This window comes from Sus scrofa, chromosome 16 (genome assembly GCF_054392235.1).
Source record: "Sus scrofa isolate SSC_HxYL_T2T_F1_AM1 chromosome 16, Sscrofa_HxYL_maternal_Yorkshire_Landrace_v2.0, whole genome shotgun sequence".
Lineage (NCBI taxonomy): Eukaryota > Metazoa > Chordata > Mammalia > Artiodactyla > Suidae > Sus > Sus scrofa.
In genome coordinates this window covers 58,977,337-59,003,737 of record NC_139398.1, presented here as the reverse complement: position 1 = coordinate 59,003,737, position 26,401 = coordinate 58,977,337, and the positions used below count along the sequence as shown (strand labels likewise).

The 26,401-nt window shown below is 39.2% G+C and overlaps 1 long non-coding RNA gene across 2 annotated transcripts in view; it reads left to right on the top strand.

Annotated features, from left to right (window-relative positions):
* LOC102159645 (uncharacterized) overlaps window positions 1–26,401 on the top strand; it is a 594,616-nt gene that overhangs the window by 188,500 nt on the left and 379,715 nt on the right. The window contains exon 3 of one of the 2 annotated variants that reach the window (XR_014831495.1): window positions 8,627–8,725. The exons of the other annotated variant lie outside the window; for it this stretch is intronic. This is a non-coding gene — a long non-coding RNA (uncharacterized LOC102159645). The remainder of the gene's footprint in view (window positions 1–8,626; window positions 8,726–26,401) is intronic. 2 annotated transcript variants of the gene reach the window in all.

Genomic DNA, 26,401 nt, shown 5'->3' with positions numbered 1-26,401 from the left:
GCATATGGAAGTTCCCAGGTGAGGGGTTGAATCAGAGCTGTAGCTGCTGCCCTACACCACAGCCATAGCAATGCCAGATCTGAGCCGAGTCTGCAACCTACACCACAGCTCACGGCAATGCTGGATCCATAATCCACTGAGTGAGGACAGGGATTGAACCTACCTCCTCATGGGGTGGTTACTGCTGAGCCACAGTGGGAACTTCCTTCTTTGATCTATTGATATGAATGATTTACTCATGTTGAAAAACCTTATATTCCTGGAATGATCTCTTATTTGGTTATTGTCCTGGGTGTCTTATTGCTTCAAAACAATCTGCCTCAAAAACTTCACTTTGCTCACAGTCTTACGGATCAGGAAATGAGGAAGGGCTCGGTTGAATGGTCCATCTCTGATCCTCATGGAATCAGCTGGGACAGTTGGAGCCAAAGGATTCACTTCCTAGATAGATTTTTCATTTACGCGTTAGCTTTTTGGGTTCCCCTTGGCCTCTTTCTCTTGTTCCACGTGGGCTGTTATTATATAGTAACTTTCCTTCTCACTAGAACTTCTCAAGACACAGTGACTTTTGAGTTGTCACACTTCTTAAATCTTATCTAGCTTGCAAAAGCAAATGATTTCTGACATAGAAACTGACAAATTCTTGATGACCTAACCACAGAAGTTTCAGAGTGTCACTTCTGCTGGATTTTTTGTCAAGCATGTTGGTAAGTTTCATTCAGATTCAGATGGAAAGGAATTAGTCTCCATCTCCAAATGAGAGGAAGAGTAAAGAATCTGGAGTCATCTTTAATGGCTTATTGTTTTTAAAATACAATACTGATGTGATTTGCTAATATTTCTCAATATATTTGCATGAACATTACTAAGTGCTGTTAGTCTGTAGATTTCTGTGCAATATTTGCCAGGTTTCTGGTACCAGGTTATGCTAGATGGTTTTTAAAACTGAATTGGAAAATTTTGATTTTTTTTCTAGTCTCTTTAACAGATTAAATAGAATTAGAATTTCTTGCTCCTTGGAGGTTTATAAAACCTCCCAGGCTAAAAGTCCTTTATAATTTGACAATTCTTTGATGGTATCTTTAGTATTTTTGATCTTATTTATATTTCTTACTTCCTCTTGAGTCAAGTTAGTTATTTTATATTTTCCTAGTAAAAGAAGTCACAACAATTTTTGACAAGTATTAGTCACAACTTCCCCTGTTTTCCAGAATTCACTAAATGTCCTCACACTCATTTTAATTTTCTTTGTCCATTGCAGTGGGAATGTAGAGAGTAAGACAACTTAATGCATGGGTTCAAAATGGCATCTTATGAATGTACTTATGCTATAGTCCTTTTTTTTGTGATAGAAATATCTTAGAATATGGCCACAACATTGTTATTATAAGCAAAGCAGAATGATCCATGAGTCCGATTTTTTTTCATGGCATAGAAAACTGATTTTGAGCTAAAACTAAATGGGAGCTCAATATCATTTTATACTGTGCTCACAGAGAGGCCAAGACTGTCCCTACTGAATGAGGGCTTTCATCAAGACACATTAGCTCACAAAGGAGAGAAGGAAGATGAATCCTAAATAACTGAACTCACATATCTGACTAGTGATCATCAGGACCAATCAGAAAACAGCAAGGGCCCTGTGGATTGTAGGATAATTGCTGGTTAATTTTCATTAATAGGCTCTTCAGAGAGGCTGTGTGGTGTATATATGCGCCTGGTGCAAGGTTCAGAAAGTTCTTTTGGGAAGGAGGATGAGATTATGGAGAAGGCAAGCAGCATAGGATGCCAAGGAAGAGATGCTAGTAACTTGCCATTGGTACAGTCTTACTCTTAGCATAAGTTTCCCAATTCTGGGAACATTTTGTAATAGAGGCATGTGGTCTTTATCATGAAGGACAAGGGGAGCTCCTAGAACTCTAGACTGGAAGTACAAGGATGGGTGGAGTACTCATCTTGAAGACTTTGAATCTGTGCTTCAAGAAGAGGTTTCAGAAAGCATCTATCCTGGTATAGCCTCTCTCTGTTTAGAAAGTAAATTTTACTTAAAAAGAAGCTATGGGTAGACCATGCAAAATGAGACCCAGAAATAATTGGAAAGGCGGCAGAGGAAAGATGAGAGAGTTTGAATAAGTCCTGAAAGCCCAAAGGCTAAGAATACCAGGGTAATTTAAAAATACAGGGAGGATTTGAAAACACATGTAGCTGCAGGGAGGGTTGGCCAAAGAACAGAAACAGAGAAAACCATGGGAAATAGAAAAGAGGGGAAATGGAAAGGGATGAAGATGTTACCCTTACAGGAATGCAGACGCACGTGGCAAGATGCCAAAAGAGCCTGGTGAATAAGGGCTCTGGATGGAATTTAGTGTATGTAGCTGAGGAATGAAAGCAAAACCCACCACACTACTGTAGTAATAGAGGGTGGGAATTACCAGAAAACCAGGGGAGAACAATGTGGTTTCAACAGGAGGTAATATATTGTATTCAGAGGCATTTGAGCCTGCAGCATAGCATTTAGACACATGATCTAGAGAATGCAAGTGCAAAGGGCAGAATAAGAAAGAGAATGTCTGGCCACTCTATATATAAACCTGTAAGTCTGAACTAAATTTCCCTTTGTCTACTCTGGTTACTGTTTGCACCTTTGTTGACATATAAAACATTTCCACAAAGGTGGCTGGAGGTGGTGGGGGCGGTATTTTAGTGAAATGGGGCTCACGGTGGAAAACAGACTATGAGAGGATTTTATGATATTTGAGAGTTGCTTTATAATAGAAAAACAGATTTATTTCTTTTTTGGTTGTTCCTGTGTGCTTTGAAGTCTCAATCTCATAGTTTAATATGATACCTTGAGCACCTTTGTATTTTGTGCTTAATTACAAATAATTTAAGCAACAGCTTTATTAGCTCCTTTTGGATCAGCCTGCGATCACCTTTGAGGAACTATGTCTTCCAAGAATTCAGTTGACCACATAGTCCTAAGCCTAGAGATTTTGGGAAAAGATTTGGTTTGTAGTTGCAAATTTGTGTTTTTGTTCCAGTGGAGTTAGATTTTACCTTCATCTTCTGGCACCTGGAAGATAGAATATCATCTAAAAATAACCAGAAAAAGGATACAGCAATCTCTTAACTTTCTTTTCTGCCTCCAGTCCATCTTCTTTTTTTCCCAGTGGAATGACCTTTAAAATAGACTACAATAAAACCCAACCCTTAACATGGTAAGTGAGGTCCAAACTAACCCAAAGAAAGAAAAATATCTTTAAGTTAAGGGGGCTTATAAACTCAAATATTGATTTTTGTGGCAGCCTTTTGTCATCTGGGAAAAAGCAGGTCTGTAGAAAGAAAGGACGTGTGAAGAGGTGGGAAGGAAAAAAAAAATGGAAGAATATCTTCGTCGCCATTTAGCAGATATTTCACAGACACCAAATTGTGTTCTATCTAGATACTTTAACTTTTCAATGACATTTTGGGTTCTTCAATTAGAGTGAAAGTTTTCTGAGAAAAGGGTCCTTTTTTGTTTTTGTCCTTTAAGGTTTCTTAACACCAACCACAAGGTCAAAGAGCTATATTCAAAAAATGTTATATTTTCTTTAACTTTTCTACAGTATTTGACTATGCTGAGAAATATTCTTTCTTGATAGTCTCTAATTTTATCTTCTTCTCTACTGACACTGCTGGAGCTGAGCTCTTGTCCTCTGTAGGGGACAGTCTTCTCTCCCCCTCCCTTCAATTTCATCCTTCTCATTGCCATCAAAGTTATCTTTGATTAATTCACACCCCTGCTTGGGAAACTTGTGACAGCTCCCCATTACCTATGGAAAAAATGGCAAAACTCCTTGGGCTTGTATCCAACTCCCACCCCAGTGAGTGGAGGATGATCAGTTTCCCCCTCTCCATCGGGTCCACTCTTCTTTGTCCTCCCCAGAACCTATTCTGCAGCCACACAGGACATGTAGTTCTCCAAGTGCCTCCTGTTTCTAATCTGACTCTTGGAAGGAGATCATAGCTATGGAGACGTGAACATCAGTCATAGTGGAAAAGAGAGTAAAGACGGAAGACCAAGGGGCCTGTCTGAACAGTCGTGATCTCAGCTGTCTGGGCACAGAGGTTTACCACCCTGAAAATAACTCTGTTGCTTGTATAGAAAGACCTCGGCAGAAAGAAATTCCATGGCTTGAGAGCAGAGTGGAGGGAATTGATTTGTGTTCAGTGCATGTGCTCTGTTGTTTTGGGGCAGGAGAGGGGTGGTTGTTGGATTTGAGGAGGCAAAGGGATGAAAGTGCATGGGAAGTGACAAATGCCTCCATTTGTCTGAACTTACGCTGAACCACGCTAATCACAGGAATCAAGTTTCTTGGAGAACAGGTTCATGGGTTAAAGAGAGGCTTTTGAGAGGCTATTTTTGCCATTATTGTGGATGTTGTTACTCGTAGTGTGCCTCTGTGTGTATCATAGCCATGGTGACCGTATGTTTTTCAGGTTAGCATGTGTCAAGGTGGTAAATTTTAATATTTATTTGGGAAAATATGGTCACCACAGCTGTGGACTACCAAGAAGAATGACACTTAGGCCAGGGAGCAGTGCATGGGGTGCCTGATTGGCAAATTGTTAGGAAAAATTGAATATACTGAATAAACATAGTGCAAAGCATGGAGAGTCCAAATTAATTAGAATCTGATTTCCATCCCATGTTTGCTTCTGACCAGATTGGTAAATTTTTGGTTTGGTTTTGAAATCCAGGACATTTTGAATTTTTATGAATAAATTCTAGTAGAGAATGCACCATCAATATTTCACATGACCTTGAATTAAAAAAAAAGCTGTGCTGTTTCCCACCATCACCATTAACATTTGGTCAAACCATCTTTTTTTGAGCCATGCATAGCATTTAGTCTCTAGGTTTCTTATAATTTAAGCAGAAGCCAAAAGACAATGTTGGGCAGATCTCAGGAATCAGGTAGGATGGATGCTATTACCATTATTGCTCCCCTTCCCTCCACTCAAAGATAGCAGAAGAGCACTTTTTGCTACTTCCATATCCTCTGTACATTTAATTTCAAACATCTCCTCCAGAATGTGCACTGCTAATCCTGCAGATTTTCCTTAGGCACTGGAGTTTCAATAATCAGGTATCATCTTGTCAGACTCTAAAAGCCTGTCTATATTTAATGCTGCAAATGACACCAAACTTCAGAATAACAGGGCTTCTCTTTACATTTCTCTTTCTAAATAAGTAACCAGGCAAGTGTTCCATGTGAAGTGGGCATGTCAGGGTCTTCGTGATTTCCTCTTGGGCAGGAAAAGCATGAAACGTGAACAGAGCAGAAGTGTGACTCGTCTGGGGTGTACCCCTGAATAGCTAGGGTGCTGAGTCTGTGTTCTCAGTATCACCTCTATGTCCTTGTGTAAATCAGGCATCCGCCTGCCTTCTTCGTGGTTGAACATATTGCAAACTCTCAGTGTTTCTTTTCCACCCCCTGGACACTGTTTTGGGATATGCTGGGGATCTGAGAGGCTCTAGCAATGGTGGAACCAATCTAGCTCTGTAACTGGGCACCATGGCAGCTCCAGGGCATTGGAGAGGGTGCTTGATGTCTTTATCTGCCCTCCTGGACCCTTTCCCCAACTTCACCTTGTTTTGTTCCTCAGGAGGATGATCTGTGTGGACTGGATCAAAGAGCTGCCTTGCTACCAACTTCCGGTTAGGTTTGGCAGTGAAGATCTGGAGCCAGGTGGAAGGGAGAGAGGAGAATAAGCCTATGCATTCCCTTGGCTCTCCCCCTGGGTGCTAGTGTCATTCTGGTAGCCTTCCTCCACTGAAAGCCTCCGCTGTCTGTCAGTTCCACGTGGCTTTGACTCTGGATTCTGCTGTTTGGGCCACACTTGGTGGCAGTGCCCTGATCTTACTAGCTCTGAGGTAACCCACCACCTCGTGTTATGTTATGGGTATCCCAGTCCAAATCTTTGTAAATAGTCCCTTAAATAAACTCTCCCAAATTAACTAACTTGGGAGTGCCATCTGTTTCTTGCTGGGACCCTCACTGACACAGTGGGCTGTTCTTGAATAAATGATGTTGATGAAAAGAGTCCTGAAGGACCATCCTGGGACCCCTGGAACCTGGCAGTAAGCACTGTAACCCACGGCCATACATAAGTGGCCCCTGGATCCTGCCAGTGGGAGGAACCTCTGGCTGAGGGTGATTTCTGTTGCTGCTGCCTGAAACTGTGTGGCTTACCAGAAAACTACCCCTCCCCACCCCCCACCCTGCCACTGGGGGGCAGTTACACCACAACTCTGGCTTTTATTTGGAGCCTGGGAGGGAGGAGGAAACAAGTCCTCTCCATTAGTGCTGCTGCACAGAGAGAAGCTTCTGAGTCAGCAAATGAGAAGTGATCTCAGGGCATTGCCCCATTTCTCCTGCCCCTCATCTCTCCCCTGCAGCTGGCCGCCCAGGTCCATTCTGGCCTCAGGCGTTAGTGTCAGCGAGGAGAGCTGCGCTGAAGTACTGGGCCTGGTGCCTCCCTCCTGCAGTCTTTTTTGGCATCCTTGTGCCCTTGCAAAGTGAAAGCCCATTGGCAAGTGAAATGTCATAGTTTCAAACAAACAAACAGGCCCTGCAGTCTGCCAAGTCGTCTGGGTGACATCACAAAGAAATCACAGTGTTGGGCACCTCTTTGGGGCCTTCTCTCTGTGGATTCAGTGATCTTTTCATGGCTGGAGGAGGACTCACTTTCTCTCTGCTTGCTAGTGGGTGTCCATCTCCAAAGCCGTGATGCCTGTGTACCAGTGACCCTGCCTGACCAAGCCTACTGAGCTCCCAGGGAGCTGGGTTACCTTCTGCCCACTGCTAATTTAGGTGAATTGGTCACTGTTTGGGAATGGATGGGTCTTCTTCCTTGCGTCCTTTCTGAGTCCCAGGTTCCCCAAGGGAAGCTTCCCTCCCCACTTGACTTTTTTTGACTCACCCGCTGGAAAAAACCCAGTGACTGCTCCAGGTTGAGGAAAGTGCTCAGGGACACGACCTCTGCCCAGGCCAGTGCAGCTGACTTTATCAAATTCGGGTAGCATAGGTGGGTGGAAGATGCCAACTAGAGTTGAGTTCCTTGGCAAAGAAATAGTAAACAGCACAACAGTCATTTCAGAGGGCAAACTGTTTGTCTCACTAATAAAGCATGGCTCTCAGTGGAAAATAACTCAGAAGAAAGTAGGGAGCAAATGGATTTAGTTGCTATGGGAACGTAGTTGGAAAAAAACATGAAATATGTAAATACTGTAATTTGGTATTTTAATGTATTTCTTTTCCATGAAGAAAATTCCCTGACAACTAAAACTAACAACTCATTCCTCTTCTATACACAACATTGATTGACAGAGGCTGGGCAAGTGGGTTTCTGAATTCCATTTTGCCCCTAGGAGGAAATATATCTTTATTCTCAGGCATAAAAATCAAACATCTAGAGCTGTGGTTCTCAACTCTGGCATGTTAGAGTCCTTGGGGAACTTGGAAAAAAAATTTGGCTGCACCTGGTCTGATTAAATCAGAGTATCTCTGGGTTGAGGGTGGGTAGGAGGAGGGCTGGGGTGAGGCCTGGTCATCATTTTTTTTAAAAAGGTGCCCATTCTTTCCTAATGGGCAGCCAATGTAGCAAACCACTGGCTTAGAATCCTGATTTGAAACAGTTGCTGAATATGAATTACTTATTTTACCATATGCCTTCACTAGGTTTCATTTCACCTGATTTTTGATAATTTGGACATTTTAATACCAATAGTACGAAGTGATTAGCAATCATTACTCTTCCATTATTAGTGTTATTATCTTCACCATAGTAGATTAGCACTTCTCTAATTATTTAGAACAAACATATGATACTATGTTGCAAATCATTATCATTTAACCATAGTAATGATAATTAATTGCTGTTATTTGAAAAATCATAAATTGATAATAATAATTTGGGAAGTTTAGATGGTGCTCTAAATGTTGATATCAATCTATATTTTAATAATTAATACCATAAATTATATATATATTATATATATACCATTAGCTATATAATAAATTGATAGATGTTACTATAGACATAATTGTTTAATTAGCAATAGTCTACATTAGAGCGGATAAGTGGCATGAGTTTTGTTTTTGATGGGAAAAATGTTACACACAAGAAACATGTAAATTGCATTTGTATGGTATATATGAGTGCAGAACTCCAAAACTTCAATTTTTTTCTTATCTCATTGCCTAGCTCTGATGTCCTTATCTCTGTCCAACATGAAGTCTCAATCTTTCCTCTGTAGGATCACTCCAGGAAAAAGTCTACAGGTTAATCTAGAGTTTAGTGGTCTGCAGAGAGAATTTGAATGGGTAAGGAAGGAGGGTTCATTAAACAGTTAATACAGGAAGTAAGAATGAGTTGTGAAAATCTCACTTGGTCATCCAATGTAGATTCAGGTAGTCAGAAGTTCCAGGAGGTTACCTGGGATTCCATCCTAGGGAAATGTTGTTTTCCTCTGAAATATTCTGACTCTTTTTACCTTTAACATTATCGTTATTATGTTCAATCCTTGGAGGCCAGCTCTTGGGTCCAGTCTGACCAACTTCAGGTTATATCTTCCATCCAGGCTGCTGGGTCTCCAGAAGGTATGCACAGCATGGGAATTCCTCCTGCAACATCTCTTCAGATGGTCTTTGAGATGACCTCCTCTTACCTTCCAGACCAGGTTAGATTCTCTGTTCTCTGTTATTGGCTTCTACAGCACCATTAAAAAACTGCTTTGTGGAACCTAGCATAACAATTAACTCATAATTACTACAGACACAGAGAATGGACTTGTGGTTTCCAGGAGAGAAGAGGGATGGGAGAGGGATGGATTAGAAGTTTGGGGTTAGCAGGTGCAAATTATTTACAGAATGGATCAACAACAAAATCCTATTGTATAGCACAGGAAGATAGAGTCAATATCCTGTGATAAACCATAATGGAAAAGAATATAAAAAGAATGTATATGTATGGATATCTGAACCATTTTTCTATATAGTGGAAACTAACACAACAATATAAATCAACTGTATGTCAACAAAAAAACGAATTTATAGTTACTAATTCCAGCCATTCCCAAAAAGCAATCAGCTCCATGAGGACAGGAAATAAGTCTTCTTCCTTGTATCCTAATTATCTTAGCACAGTCCTTGGAACATATTAGATATTTAATAAATACTTTTGACTATGACTGTTTTTTTCTCCTTTGTGCCTGTTAATTAAAGCTACCCTGTTTCAGATACTGAACAATAATTTTTATTAAAAATATTTTTTTTGTTATGGAAATCTTTGAGTATATCTAAAAGTAGAGGTTTTTTGTTTTTTGTATTTTTAGGGCTGCACCCACCCTAAAAGGTACATTACCTAAAAGGAAGTTCCTAGGCTAGGGGTTGAATCGAAGCTGTAGCTGCCAGCCTCTGCCATAGCCACAGCAACCCCAGATCCAAGCCATGTGTGCGTACACCACAGCACATGGCAATGCCAGATCCTTAACCCACTGAGCGAGGCCAGGGATCAAACCTGCGTCCTCATGGATACTAGCTAGATTTGTTTCGGCTGAGCCATGATGAGAACTCCATAAAAGTAGAGAATTTTATCAAGAACCCCTATAAATCTATCATCCAGCTTTAACAATGACTATATCCTGCCCATCTTCTTTAAAAAGTATTATTGAACTATAGTTAATTTACAAGGTTGTGATAATTTCTGCTGTACAACAAAGTGATTCAGTTATACATATACACACATCTATTCTCTTTCAGATTCTTTTCCCACATAGATTATCACAGAATATTAGGTAAAGTTTTCTGTGCTGTATAGCAGGTCACATCCTGCCAATCTTATTTAAAATATTTTTCTAATTAAAATAAGAAAATTTTTAGACTTTCAGTGTCAGCTCTAAAAACCATTTGGATTGAAGTCACAACTTCTGTTTTTATAAGAAACAATGAAATAAACTGTATATTAATGACTTTCCTGAGACCTAGCAGAGAAATGAAGTTGCATTTGCACAGGGTGGCAGATCACTACCCTAAAATCTGGAGAGATAGGTGAATATAAAGGGCCACAGCTTAAGTCTTCTTATCTGGAGTAGAAGCTGCTGGTAATTTTGGAAATCAAGTAGTAATTTTGTTGAATTGCTGGAGGCTGAGTGTGAGCTAGTCTGAGAGTGAATTTCAGGAACTACAATCTTAGGAAGGCTCTCATACTTTTGTGGGTTTTACCTTCAGGAACCCTACCAGGTTCCCATGGTGAAGATTCAGGAGATATACTCTGTGGCTTTGGCAGGGGAGGGGAAAGCAATCCTTGTGATGTGACATGAGCCTGTTTCCCAACCAAGGCCTACTCTCCAAAGGGAAAATGCCAGAACCTTATCTCAGTGGGGTAAGAACATTCCTCCAATTCCAGCACCCTCTAGTCTTCCTTTCTCATGTAAGACAGGTGAAAGCTAGAAGAAGCCCAGAGACAAAAGTTCACTAAGACTGAGATTTAATCATAAAATTATAGAATACTTCCTATTTCCCATACCTGACCACAAAGCTTCCCAAGGCAAGGATAAAATAGTCTGAAGAGACAAAGCCAGCATCAGGACCGGACTTAGATGTGGCACAGATTTTGGAATTATCAGATACAGAATTTAAAATAACCATGATTTATAAGGTAAGAGCTCTGATGGAAAAGATAGATAGTATGCAAGAACATGTGGATATTGTAAGTAGAGAAATGGAAATTCTAGGAAAGAATCAAAGGAAATGCTAGAAATAAAAAATTACTATAGCAGAGATTAAGAATGTTTTTTAATGGGCTCATCAGTAGACTGGACACAACCAAAGAATCATTGAGCTTGAAGATAGGTCAGTAGAAATTCCCCAAACTGAAATTCAAATTGAAAAAAGAATGGGAAAAATCTCCCACAAAGATCAGAACTGATCACCCAAGAACCATAAGTACTATATCAAAAGTTTGATGAATGTATAACTGGAATGCAGAAGAAGTTAGAACAAAAGAAACATTTGTAGTAATAATTGCTAAGTTAATGAAAGATGCCAAGGAATAGATCCAAGAAGCTCAGAAAACACTAAGCATAATGAATACCTGCTGGAACATAATCATTTTCAAACTGTAGAACACCAAAGACAAAGAGAAAATTTTGAGAGAAGCTGAAAGAAAGGACACCTCACTTGTGGAGGAACAAGGATAAGAATTACAGTGAACTTCTCATCAGTAACCATGTAAGCAAGAAGAAGGTAGAATGAAATATATTGAGTGTTAAAGGAAAAACCTCACCAACCTAGAATTTTATATATGCTGAAACTATTCTTCTAAAGTAAAGAAGAAATAAAGGCATTTTCTGATAATCAAGAGTGAAGGTATTTATGAGCACTAAATCTTCTTTGCAGGAAATGTTAAAAGAAGTTCTTCAGGCAGAAGGAAAATGATATAGGTCAGAAACATAGATCTATATAAAGAGAAAAAGTGTTGGAAAAAGAGTAAAGATAATATCTTTTATTTCTTCTTTATTCATCTAAAATACTCATCTATTTAAAGTATTAATAGTAACTATGTATTGGGTGATTATAAGTGAAATGAATGACAGCACTTTAAGAGATGGGAAGGAAGAATTAGGAATACTCTGAGTTACCTGCATTCCTACATGCATAGGAATAACTTGAATTAGAAATTAAAATTACTATTTACAGTAGCATAAAAGTAAATACCAAATCTAAATCCAACAAAATATGTATAGGAGCTATATTCAGAAAATGATAAAACTGATTAAAAAATCTATATTGTTGGAGATAGTCTGTGTTCATGGATTGGAAGATTGTTAAGACATGAGTTTTTCCCAAGTTGATCCATAGTTTTTAAAAAAAATCTTTGAGTTCTTTTTGTGGCTCAGCAGGTTATGACCCTAGCTAGTTTCCATGAAGATGCAGATTCAATCCCTGGCCTCACTCATTGGGTTTAGGATCCAGCGTTGTCATGAGCTGTGGTGTAGGTCGCAGATGTCGTTTGGATCCCCTGTTGTTCTGGCTGTGGTGTAGGCCAGCATCTGCAGGCCTGATTCGGCTCTTAGCCTGGTAACTTCCTTATGCCACAAGAGCAGCCCTAAAAAGTAAAAAAAAAAAAAAAAAAAAAAAAAAATTCAAAATCCCAGCAAATTATTTTTTAAATATTGACAAACTGCTTCCAAAGATTGTATGGAATAAATAGCACAATACTAAAGAATAGACACAGATCATGAAGACCCCAGGAATAGACCAAGACAAATATAATCAACTGATGTTTAACAAAGAAGCAAAGGCCATTTAATGGAAAAAGGATAATATTTTAAAGAAATGATGTTGGAACAGTTGGATGTCCACATCCAAAAACATGAACCTAGACACAAATCTTATGCCATTCACAAAATTAACTCAAAATATGTCATAGACCTAAGTGTAAAGTGTAAAGCTATAAAACTTCTAGAAGAAAACTGGAGAAAATCTAGATGGCTTGTGTTTTGTTAGAGTTTTTAGACAACACCAAAATCATAATCCATGAAAAATGATAAATAGAACTTGATTAAAATCAATAATCCTGCTCTGTGAAAAAATGCCATTAAAAGAATGAAAAAGCAAGCCATAGACTGAAAGAAAATAGTTACAAAACACACATCTTATATAGGACTTGTATAAAAAATATACAAAAACCCAACAGTAGTTTTCTAACAACAACCCAATTAAAAAATGGAAGAAAGATCTGAAGAGATACTTCATTAAAAAGATGTACAGATGTCAAATAAGCCAATGAAAAGATGCTGAACATCATTTGTTATTAGGAAACTGTAAATTAAAACAATTGTGAGCTATCACTCCACACCTGTTAGAATGGCCCAAATCCAAAAAACTAGCAATACCAGTTGCTGACAAGGATGTAGAGCAATAGGAATTCTTATTCACTGCAAAATTATTCAGCCACTTTGGAAGCTAGAATAACAGGTTTTTGCAAATTTAATGGTAGTTTTGTCATATGATATAATGAGCATGCTTGTAGGTATTTACTCAACTGATTTAAAAACTTATGCGTTACACAAACCTGCACATGAATGTTTATCACAGTTTTATTCATAAGCACCAAAAATGGAAATAACCAAAATGTCTTTCAACAGGTGAACAGATGAGAAGACTATGTTACATCCCTACAGTGGACTATGATTCAGTGATTAAAAAGAAATGAGCTATCGAGTTATAAAAATACATGTATGAATCTTTTTTTGGGGGGGAGGGTCTCTTTTAGGGATGCACCCATGGCATATGGAAGTTCCCAGGCTAGGGGTTGAATTGGAGCTGTAGCCGCTGGCCTATGCCACAGCCATGGCAACATTGGATCTGATCATGTCTGTGACCTATACCACAGCTCATGGCAATGACAGATCCTTAATCTACTGAGTGAGGCCAGGGGTTGAACCCACATCCTCATGGATACTAGTTGGGTTCATTATCCCTGAGCCATAATGTATCTTTTTTTTTTTTTTAAATTAATTAATTTATTTATTTAATTTAATTTTATTTTTTTGTCTTTTTGCTATTTCTTGGGCCACTCCCGCGGCATATGGAGGTTCCCAGGCTAGGGGTCCAATCGGAGCTGTAGCCCCAGGCCTACGCCAGAGCCACAGCAACGCGGGATCCGAGCCGCGTCTGCAACCTACACCACAGCTCACGGCAACGCCGGATCGTTAACCCACTGAGCAAGGGCAGGGACCGAACCCGCAACCTCATGGTTCCTAGTCGGATTCGTTAACCACTGCGCCACCACGGGAACTCCAGTATCTTGAATGTATATTGGTAAATGAAGTCAGTCAATCTGAAAAGGCTGCATACGGTATGATCCCAGTTATTTGACATTCTGGAAAAGGTGAAATTAAAAAGATGGCAAAAAGATCCATGATTGCCAGGGATTTAGGGGCGAAGATTTAGGAGTGAAACTTAGGGCATTTTTGGGGGTTGATCAGACTGTTCTGCAGGATACCAGAATGGTGAGTCCATGACAAAATACACTTGTAGAAACCTATAGAGCTTTAGAGTACAAAGCATGAGGCTTAATGTATTCAAATTAAAAAATGATTTAGGAAGTCAGAGGATCTCAGATAGAATGGAGAATGTGACAAATGTGACAGAACAATCTAGCTATATTACAAATGTATGAAACAACCTCACTGAATGGCGTGGAGGAAGAAATTGCTGACCTAAGTAACTTTGGAAATGAGCAGAGTCTGACCACTGAAGGCAAGGGAAAGTGTCCATAACCATTGTACTCTAGTTAATAAAGTTGCTTCCCACGGGAGCATGGACTGACAATTCTGATATTGCTGTAATGTATATTGAAATTAAATGATTAAGTAAATGGATGGTGCATGATAGGAGCCAGGTTTCTTACTGCTGGAGTGGGGTTTACAGATAAGCAAGCAGAGGAGGTTAGAATGATTCTCATAGTAAGAGAGTCAGAGATATCAGTATGAACTCATGTTTAGCCTAATGCAAATATGGATGATTACATGTAGTAATATTCATTTATAGATATGATTACATTCATGGATTAGTAGATACACTTGTATTCCCTTGCCCTATCAACTGAGAAGGGCTGGAAGTAATCGTATCCTTGCCCCCCTCCCCCTGGCCCTGTACCGACCAACACACCTAGTATCTGGATCTTGGTTCTAACATCATTTCCCAGTATAAGAAATAAAGGAATAGTTGATTATAGCACCGAGATGGGATGTTTACAAGATGATCCTGGAATATCTTCTAGTGCCAAAAAGAAAGGAAATTATAGAAAAAAAACCCCAAAACCTCCATCCCTCTCCCCTCCCCCACCAATATCGGAGTATGTGAACAGGATATAGGAGCCGATGGCAAAAGCTGGAGCAATTTGAGAAATAAGAGAAATAAAATAATGTTGGATCATAACACAAGATTTAAAAAAAATACCCATGAGTTCATACTGATATAAACAATTGATTAATAAATAAGTGGGTGAGAGGTGTTCCCTTTGTGGCTCAGCAGGTTAAGAACCTGACCAGTATCTGTGAGGATGCAGGTACGATCTGGCCTCACTCAGTGGGTTAAGGATCTGGCATTGCTGTGAGCTGCAGTGTAGGTTGCAGACATGGCTTGGATCTGGTGCTGCTGTGGCTGTGGTATAGGTTGGCAGCTGCAGCTCCTGTTCGACCCCTTGCCTGGGAACATCCATATGCCACAGGTGCAGCCTTTAAAAAAATAAATGAGAGTTGAAATCTTCCATATAGCAGGATTCCAAATAATTTATGTAGATATTCTGCCCTCAAGGAGGGGGAGCATAACTCTCCACACTTGAGTGTGGGCTGTACATTCCCTGAAGCACAGTATGGAAAGAGGGATAAGCAGTTATTTTACGGTGGAGAAATCTGACCAACACTGCCCAGAGCCAGGTGATCAAGAGTAACATAAACAGTGACAAGCCTTGCTGATGGCAGGTACCCTTGACATGATGTGGTGAAACTGGTACTTTACTTCTGGGATTTTCCCCCCAAGAACATATAACTCAGTCTAATTATAAGACAAATCTCAACTGAGGTTCATTCTGCAAAATACCTGACTAGGATTCTGCAAAACCGTCAAGGTCATCAAAACCAAAGGAAGTCTGAGAAACTATCACAGCTTAGAGGAGTCTAAGGAGACATGACTTAAATGTAATGAGGTGTTTTAGATGAGATCCTGGAACAGAAAGAGGACATTAGGTAAAAACTAAGGGAATCCAAATAAAGTAAGGGCTTCAGTCAATAATAATGTATGATTGATTCATTAATGTAATATTGATTCATTAATCATAACAAATGTACCGTACTAATGTCAGATGTTAATAATGGGGAAACTGCGTATGGAATATATAGGAACCCTGTACTACCTTTACATTTTTTTCTATCAATCTAAAACTGCTCTAAAACAGTTTTTTTTAAAATAAAAAGATAATTTTTGGAGTTCCCACTGTGGCTCAGTGGAAATGAACCTGACTAGCAAAAATGAGGATGCAGGTTTGATCCCTGGCCTCGCTCAGTGGGTTAAGGATCTGGCATTGCTGTGGCTGTGGTATAGGCTGGCAGCTATAGCTCCGATTTGATCCCTAGCCTGGGAACTTCCATATGCTGCAGGTGGGGCCCTAAAAAGACAAAAAAAAAAAGGATAATTTTTTTTTAAGGAAATTTATTCTATACTTTACCCCATTTTGTATGGCTTTCATCCTTACTATTTAGTATTATCTACTACATTTCAATTTTTCTTTAACAATTAGCATTATATTAAAATTGTTATATTATGCAACTAAAATTTATAAAGAAGAAAGCCTTATATACCATTAAATATTTTATATAGCATAATAAAAAGAATAACAACTGGTAAGAATAACAAAAATAATACACCCTCTGAAAATAAGTAAAATATAAAATGCATAAATTGGTTAGAAAACAGTGTAACTATATAAATATGTCCTCACAATTTATTACATCTTATTGATTCTTCAATATAGGCGTTAAACCATTCTAGGTGATGTGATAAACAAGACATTATAGACCTTACATTGTACCATGGAGAGAAATGGTTATTAATAATACAATTGTAGAACTGTATTATTGTAGAGTTGCATTATTTAATTATAATTATCTTAAATTCTTTGATGGAGAGGAAATCAGAATCAGATCTAAGAAGACTTCAGCATTCCAAGACTGATGTCAAATGACCCCCTTCATGGTGTATTATGCACTTATTTACTATGAGATATATTTCTTCTCCAGAGATTCCTTGTTTGTGTATCAATTGTAGATTTTTGGTTTGCAGTTACTCTGAAGTTTTGATATGAGTCTATATGTATATGAGATTGTTTTAAGTTGTTGTTCTCTTAATTGCAAGTACATCTCCAGTGTCCTGCATTTGTACCCACTTCGTCTCATGATTTCTGATTTTGGGGGTATAATTGTGCATGGATGATTTCATATCTTTACTGTATATATACCTTTACTGGTGAGCCTTGTCATTTGTGGAATTTTTGTTTCCTGTTGCTGTCTTTTCTTTTCTGCCTAGAGAAGTTCCTTTAGTATTTGTTGTAAGGCTGGTTTAGTGTTGGTGAATTCTCTCAGCTTTTGCTTATCTGAGAAGGTTTTGATTTCTCCTTCAAATCTGAATGAGAGCCTTGCTGGGTAATCTTGGCTGGAAGTTTTTTCCTTTCATCACGTTAGGTATATCATGCCAATTCCTTCTGGCCTGCAGAGTTTCTGCTGAAAAATCTGCTGGTATCCTTATTGGGGTTCCCTTGTATGTTGCTTGTTTCTTTTCCCTAGCTGCTTTCAAGATTTTTTCTTTGTCTTTAATTTTGGTCAATTTGATTAATATGTGTCTCGGTGAATTCCTCCTTGGGTTTGTTTTATATGGTACTTGTTGTGCTTCCTGGATTTGAGTGGGTGGTTCCTTTCCCATGTTAGGGAAGTTTTTGGCTATTATCTCTTGGAATATTTTTTCTGTCACCTTCTCTCTCTCTTCTCCTTCTGGCACCCCTATGATACGGATGTTGGTGCGTTTAATGTTGTCCCAGAGTTCTCTGAGACTCTCTTCATTTGTTTTCTATCTTTTTTCTCTTTTCTGTTCTGCATCCGTAATTTCCACTAATCTGTCCTCCACCTCGCTTATTCATTTTTCTGCCTAAAAAAGGATAATTTTTGGAATTGCCTTCTGGGGTAGAGATACTGTAAAGTCAGCCACTGTTCCAGAGTCTGAGGGGAGCATTTTACCTGCAGGAAAACAGTGTTATGTACTGAAAAATCTTGAACCCATGACATGTGATCCAGATTCTGGATGTCCACCTGTAACATGAAATGGCCTCTCACTGGCCTCCACCATCTACACTCAGTGGTACTAAACTGGGGTAAGGCCACCATGTTGGGGATATTTTTTATTTTGTCATAATAATTGGGGGATGTGCAGCTGGCACTTAGTGGGCAAGTAACAGTAAATGCTTAACATCCTGTAATGTATAGAACAGCTTCATGCAATGAAGAATTGTTTCACACCCTGCATGATTTTCTAGTGTCTCTGTGCTTAAAAAAAAAAACTTATTAGAGTATAGTTGGCATACGATGTTGTATTAGTTTCAGGTGTACAGCAAAGGGAACCAGTTATACATGTATCAATTCTTTTATCCCATATGGGTTATCACAGACTATTGAATAGATTTCCCTGTGCTATACAGTCGATCTTTCTTAATTATCTATTTTATATACAGTGGTGTGTGTATGTTATTCCCATCCTCCTAACTCATCCCTCCCTCCTTGACAGGTTTCCTATGGTAACCATAAATTTGATTTTGAAATCTGTGAGTTTGTTTCTGTTTGATAAGTAAGTTCTTTTCTGTCATTTTAAAATTAGATTCCACATGTAAATTATATGATATTTGTCTTTCTCTGACTTACTTACTATGATCTGTACTTCTCTTTGGGTAGAAAACATGGTGAAAGTGATCTAAGGAGATCTTGATCTCCTTTTTGTATATACACACTAAGGATTTTTTGCGTGCTTTTTAGTACACACTGAATTTTCCAGAAATGTCACTGTCATGTAAATCCAAGAGAAGATTGTAATTTGCTTTGTTCAGAAGAGTTCACCTTTTTGGAAAAATCATACCACAGAAGGCAATATGGCTTTGTATAGTTGAATCACCAACCAATGCAGCACTCTTCAAAAAGGCTTTGCTCTTATAGTGCTTTATGTATATATATATTTATAAATATACGTTGTAACAATATAATTTACTGTCCACATGGGACACTTTTGACTGTAAAAAGGGTGTGCTATTAATAATTACCAGGAAAATGGGCATAGCCTGTATTGTTCCAGGAAACTGATTTATATAAGGGAAACTGTGAAATGTAGTTCTAGGTTTCCAGCCTCAAAATCCAGGAAGATGTGCCTCAGAGAGATTAGATATTGAGTGGGAAAATCTACCAGTCCTTGGTGATGTTTTTGTCTGTTTGATCTACCAATCACTGAGAGAGGTGTGAGTTTGGCAATTTTCCCATGGTTCTTTCAACTTTTGCCTTCTATTTTTGAAGTCCCACTTCTTAGGGGCATACAGTTCATAAGTTTTTTAAGTTCCTAATGAATAGAAACTTGCTATTATGTGGAGATCTTTTTAATGTCTAAGTAATACTTTTTTTGCCTAAAAATGTATTTGCCTGATATAATAGCTCTTTTTAAATTAGAGGTAGCTTGGCTGATTTCATATTTTTTATATTTTTTAAAATGTTCCTGTATTCTTATATTTTTCTGCTTTTTGTAGTTAGCATATATGTGGATTAAAAATAAAATGACCTTTGGGAGTTCCCATTGTGGTGGAGTGGAAATGAACCTGACTAGTGTCCATGAGGATGTGGGCCTTGCTTAGTGGGTTGGGGATATAGCCTTGCTATGAGCTGTGGTGTAGGTTTCAGACATGGCTCAGATCCCACATTGCTGTGGCTATGGTGTAGGCCAGCAGCCATAGGCCGATTTGACCCCTAGCCTGGGGTGCGCCCCCCCCCGCTCCAAAAAAAACGCAAAAAAAAATGACTTTTGCTTTTAACTGAGAATTTAATCTATTTACATTAAATCATGATTACTGCTTGATTTGGGTTTATTTTTTTTATCTTATTTCATGTTTTTCCCCCATGCTTTCAATGCTTATTTCCCTTTTATTGCCTTTTATTTTATATTAACACCATTTGTCCAGTTTTTCTATTCTAGTTTGGAAATGATACACTCTATTTAAATTGTTTTAATGGTTACCCTAGAAAATTTAACAAAAATATTTAATTTAGTACTGTCTAAAGATAATATTTTGTTTTCCTTCTATATAATATAAGGAATCGAATGCCTTAGCTTCAATCTTCTTTTTCCCCTTAAATTATAAATTATTGTTGTCATGATCTTGCTTTAGTTTACCCCTCAAATGATCATAATTGTTACTATGTGTTTAGTCCATGTTTATGTTTTCTCCGTGTTTACTTTATTCTCCAGTTCTTCTTGCATCTAAGATCTACTTTCTAGGATCATTTTTTTTTCTTTCTTAGATATGTCTTTTTTTGAATGTTTCTTTAATTTTTTAACGAGTTTCTACTAGTAGCATACTCTCTGTTTTGATTTATTTGAAGCTATCTTTCACCTTCAGTCTTTAAAGTAAATTTCATTTGGCAGAGAATGCTAGATTGCGATTTCTTTTTTCTCAGCACTCTAACCTCATTTTGCTGGGTTCTGGCTTACACTGTTGTAATTGAGAGATCATCTCACAGTCTAATTTAAATTAGTTATCGGTAATCTGTTTTTTTTTTTTTCCTCTCTGGTTGTTTTAAAGATCTCTTTGCTTTTTTTTTTTTTCAGGACTGCCCTTGTGGCATATGGAAGTTTCAGAGCTAAGGGATCAAATGAGAGCTGCAGATGCCGGCCTATACCACAGACTCAGCAACACTAGATCTGAGCCATGTCTCTGACCTATACCACAGCTCATGGCAACGCCAGATCCTTGACCCACTGAGCGAGGCCAGTGGTTGAACCTGCATCCTCATGGATACTAGCTGGATTCTTAACCTGCTCTGCCACAATGGAACTCCAAGATCTCTTTGCTTTTGATGTTTGCAGTTTCACTATGATGGGTCAAGGATGTTTATTGATTTCTTCTTTTTTCTTATCTTCCTCGGAGTTTATTGTGCGTTGAGAATCTGTGGATTTTCCCCTGGAAAAATTCTCAGTCATATTGCTTCTACCTCACTTGGTTATTTCTTTTTAGACTGCAGATTAGATTTCTCATTCTATCCTCCATATCTTTTAGCCTCTGGCAGTTTTTCCATCTCTCTATATCCATGTGGTACTTCGTGTATTTTTTTCAAACTTATTTTTCAATTTACTCACTCTCTCCAGTTTATACAGTTTAACTCATCAACTAAGTTTATACTTCAATTCTTTTTTTTTTTTTGTCTTTTGTCTTTTTGTCTTTTTGCTGTTGTTGTTGTTGTTGCTATTTCTTGGGCCGCTCCCGCGGCATATGGAGGTTCCCAGGCTAGGGGTTGAATCGGAGCTGTAGCCACCGGCCTACACCAGAGCCACAGCAACTAGGGATCCGAGCCGCGTCTGCAACCTACACCACAGCTCACGGCAACGCCGGATCGTTAACCCACTGAGCAAGGGCAGGGACCGAACCCGCAACCTCATGGTTCCTAGTCAGATTCGTTAACCACTGCGCCACGACGGGAATTCCTATACTTCAATTCTTACATTTTTTTTAATTCTGGGAGTTCTGTTTTGGTATTTTTCCAATATGCATTGTAAATTTTGATTTTTTTTCCTTTTAATAGAAAAAACCTCTTAAAAATTAAATACTCTCGAAAGTTAAATGATTCCTTTAAGCATACTAAATGCAATTATTTCATACTCTGAATTTTATGATTATAATATCTGCAGTCTATATGGTTCTGATTCAGCAATTTTTTCTTTCTTCTTAGACCTGATCATGGTAGCTTGTTTCCTTGTGTGTTTGGTGATATTAAAATTTCGAGCTGATGTTACTGGAAACTTAGTGAGAATTCTTGAGGCTTGAGTTTTAAGTGTGTTCCTCCAGAGAAAGGTTGCTTTACTTTTGCATGACCAACTCAAAACCATTTAAAATGAAGATTTCAACTTCAGTGTTTAAGTCTATAGATATAGTGTAAATTTTATGTCAAAGAGTGTGAACTTGTGTTTAGAGATTTGTAGGGAAATACATATTTTTTCTTCTGTCCATCCAGAATCTAGTTTGAATCAGACAATATCTTTTTTTAACATGATATTTATTTATTTTTTGATTTCCCCAATACATTATTTTTTTTCCCACTGTACAGCATGATGGCCCAGTTACACATACATGTATACATTCTTTTTTCTCACAGTATCATGCTCCATCATTAGTGACAGATATAGTTCCCAGTGCCACACAGCAAGATCTCATTGCTAATCCATTCCAAAGGCAATAGTCTGTATCTATTAACCCCAAGCTCCTAGTCCATCCCACTCCCTCCCCTTCCCCCCTTGGCAACCACAAGTCTATTCTCCAAGTCTATGATTTTCTTTTCTTTGGGAAGGTTCATTTGTGCTATGTATTAGATTCCAGATATGTGATATCATATGGTATTTGTCTTTCTTTTTCTGACTTACTTACTTCACTCAGTATGAGCGTCTCTAGTTCCATCCATGTTGCTGCAAATGGCATTAGTTTGTGTTTTTTTATGGCTGAGTAGTATTCCATTGTGTATATATACCACATCTTCCTAATCCAATCATCTGTTGATGGACATTTAGGTTGTTTCCATGTCTTGGCTGTTGTGAATAGAGCTGCAATGAACATGCGACTGCATGTGTCTTTTTTAAGGAAAGTTTTGTCCGGATATATGCCTAAGAGTGGGATTTCTGGGTCATATGGTAGTTCTATGTATAGTTTTCTAAGGTACCATCATGCTGTTCTCCATAGTGGTTGTACCAGCTTACATTCCCACAAACAGTGCAGGAGGATTCCCTTTTCTCCACACCCCCTCCAGCATTTTTTATTTGTGGACTTATTAATGAAGGGCATTCTGACTGGTGTGAAGTGGTATCTCATGGTAGTTTTGATTTGCATTTCTCTAATAATCAAGGATGCTGAGCATTTTTTCAAGTGATTGTTGGCCATCCATTGATCTTCTTTGGAGAAATGTCTATTCAGGTCTTTTGCCCATTTTTCCATTGGGTGGTTGGCTTTTTTGCTGTTGAGTTATATAAGTTGCTTATATATTTTAGAGATTAAGCCCTTGTCAGTTGCATCATTTGAAACTATTTTCTCCCATTGTGTAATTTGTCTTTTTGTTTTCTTTTTGGTTTCCTTTGCTGTGCAAAAGCTTGTCAGTTTGATTAGGTCCCACTGGTTTATTTTTGCTCTTATTTCTGTTGCCTTAGGAGAATGACCTGAGAAAATATTCATGAGGTTGATGTCAGAGAATGTTTTGCCTATGTTCTCTTTTGGGAGTTTGATGGTATCTTGTCTTATATTTAAGTTTTTCAGCTGTTTTGAGTTTATTCTTGTGCATGGTGTGAGGGTGTGTTCTAGTGTCACTGATGTGCATGCAGCTGTCCAGGTTCCCAGCAATACTTGCTGAAAAGACTGTCTTTTCCCCATTTTATGCTCTTGCCTCCTTTGTCTAAGATTAAGTGACTATAGGTGTCTGAATCAGACAATATCCTTATAGACTTTTGGTGTGATACTGTTTCTTCTTTCCTCTGAGGACAGTCCTTTGGGAATCCTAGCTTTATGCAGTGGTCTCAGATCTGACCTCCAACCTTGCCCAAGCCAAGGCTTAGTCTCTTGTCCCTAAAACTCAGGTTCTTGTCTTATTAAAACCCAGACTCTAATCTGCCAAGAATTGGCAAATTCCCCCAGGGTTCCAGCACTCACTTACCCCTGTGTGTTAAGCTGCATGTTATGTGGTTAACACAGAAAACTATGTTGATTTGAATTACATGAGAGAAATATGAGACTCTTCCTTTGTAACTTTCCTTCCTTCCTTCCTTCCTTCCTTCCCTCCCTCCCTCCCTTCTTTCCTTCCCTCCCTCCCTTCTTTCTCTTTCTTTCTTTCTTTCTTACTTACTTACTTTCTTTTTGGATTTTTAGGGCTGCACTCTTGGCATATGGAGGTCCCCAGGCTAGGGGGCTAATCGGAGCTACAGCTGCTGGCCTACGCCACAGCCAAAGCAACACCAGATGCAAGCCATGTCTGCAACCACACCACAGCTCATGGCAACACTGGATCCTTAACATACTGAGTGAGGCCAGGGATCAAACTCGCAACCTCATGGTTCCTGGTCAGATTCGTTTCTGCTGTACCATGATGGGAACTCCTGTCTTCCTTTGTAGCTTTCTAAAGTGTAACGAGGGGAGCACAGTTTACAGGAATAGATCAGCTCAGTACAGTGAAGACTGCTTCTCAATAAAATGAGCTGTTTCATGAGATAGTGAATTTCCTGTCACCATATGGATTCAAGGATAGGCTAGACAACTTACTGGGGACAGTTAGGTAGAGAGGGCTGGATTGGATTGGACAGGAGTGCTGCCCTCCTCTCCTTCCACTTGCTTGATGCTGATCTGCATACCAGAACCAAAGCCATAATTCACTCAGGAAGAAGCCTCCTTTCTCTTGCCATCTGAAAATTTAAAGTCTTGGCTTCCAGGTCTGTTCCCTGCCCTCCAGTGGCTCCTTGACACCTGGCAGCAGAGCTGTCTGGTCTGACAGGTTGCGCCAGAGCATGCGATGTCTGGGCTGCCAGGGTCTGCTGTTCACGTGGCCACGTCTCTGGGCTCTGTCAGGTGGCCATGGTTTGTCTTGGCTACATTGCTGTCAAGGGGGGAGGTAGACAGGGGGCAGGATGAGAGAGCAACAGGTGTTACCAGGCGTCTAGACAGAAACGTATCCTTATACCCACAGGAGCATTCGTTTAAAATAGCTCTTTCCCCAAATATTCTTCTGGTGGCACTGGGCCCGTCTGTGCTGTGGTTTAAGATCATTTGGCACCTCTCATTCTTGCAATCAGAGAATGGTTTCTGGGGCTGTAAAATCATCCGTGATCTAAACCAATTAGCTCAGCCAGGGGAGGATTACATGCACCAGCTCTGGTACGGGGGCAACTTCACGCAAGCTGATTTTACAAAGTTTTAGTGTTTTTGCTTGCCCTGTTCTCCTCTAGGGCTGTCATCATTTAACAGGATGAGGCCCTGGCAGGTGACATCTTTAGGTGCTTGTTCAATTGCCCTTGGAGAAACTGAGTGAAAAGTGTTCACACTGTCATGCTTGGTGCAGTAAGGACGGGAGGATGCCCTCTAAACGTGGGTAGTCTGTTTATATGAAGAGAGGAGTAAAATGTCCTTTTCCTGTTTGGGATGAATTGGAAACTGACAGAGCTTAGTCATGGGAGACATAGATGAGGCTCTGCCAAGAGTGCTGGGGCCTGAGGGCCCTTCATGGAACCCAGGCTGACATGAGGTTAAAGCCAAGGGGGCAAGTTCGATATAAGCTACAGGGACTTAGACTGTGCTTAGTGTCATACTATTCTGGCAAGTAAGGGACAGTGGTTTCATAGGTGAACTTGAGCAAGAAGAGCTGAGTTTGTAATGGGTTCCCCCAATAATTTCCTTTTGGTTTTGGCCCTTGTTAGAATAGCACCTTGAACTATGAGCAGAAAAAAAATAGAGAGAAAATGAGAATATAAAAATCTCACCCTTCCAGAGAAAGCTACAAGTGACATTTGGTTGTATATCCTTCCACATCCTTTTGTGTATGTGTGTGTGTCTTTTTATAGAAATGGAACCATACTCTTTGTCATCTCCTTACCTGCTTCTTATATTGATTCAATAAACAGATATCTAAAGAATGACTACCATGTACCTAGTCTTGTTCTAGGCACTGGGTGTGCACTGATGAACAACACAAATCCCTTACTTTCATGGAGCTTACGTTCTAGAAAGCATTCTGTGTTGAGCATCTTGTCCTATCCATTGATCCTTCTATGAAACAGCATTTTTAGGAGCTATATACTATTCTATTCTATAGATGGACTTTAATTTTTGTGTGTGCTGTTGTTGGAAATTCAGATGGTTTGCAACTTATTGCTCTTGCAAACAATGAGATGATGAACCTTTTGGTAGCTAATATGTCCATACAGATTTATCAGTAAAGGCTGTAATGGAAAACTAAAACTAAATGCTTTCTCTGGTAGTGGGGATAAATGTGTACTCTCTGGTTGTGACCTGCAGGCAATTAGTTGCAAACACTTGGGCTCAGAGGGTATCACTGACAGACTTGGCTGACCACATGGCTTGGGTTGGGGCAGGCGGGCCGCATGTGGATGTGTTTCAGCTGACCCAGGTGGACTGCCTGGCAGCACTCAGACCTGTGGATCAATTAAGGACACATAAGGGTTTCAGGGGTCTTTAGAGGACTGGTTGCTCTCACTGTGGTTTTAAAAAAATAAAGCTCCATGATAAACTACTGAAATTATATTTTAGCAAACCAAAGAAAAGGATTCTCTGTAGCACACACACAAAGGAGTTGGGGACAGCCTGTCCTTGTGCATTGAGGGCTGGGCAAGGACAGCGCAGCAGGTAGAAGGACCAGCTTTCATGAAGGCCTTTCTATATATTGAACCCTTGTGAGAAGAATGGGAGGCGAAGCAGTGAGAGGCAGCTGGCCACAGGAATGAAGGTTTGCTTTCACAGGGCTCCCTAAGTTTGTAGTTGTGTGTTCATTGTGCTTTAGATCATCTGT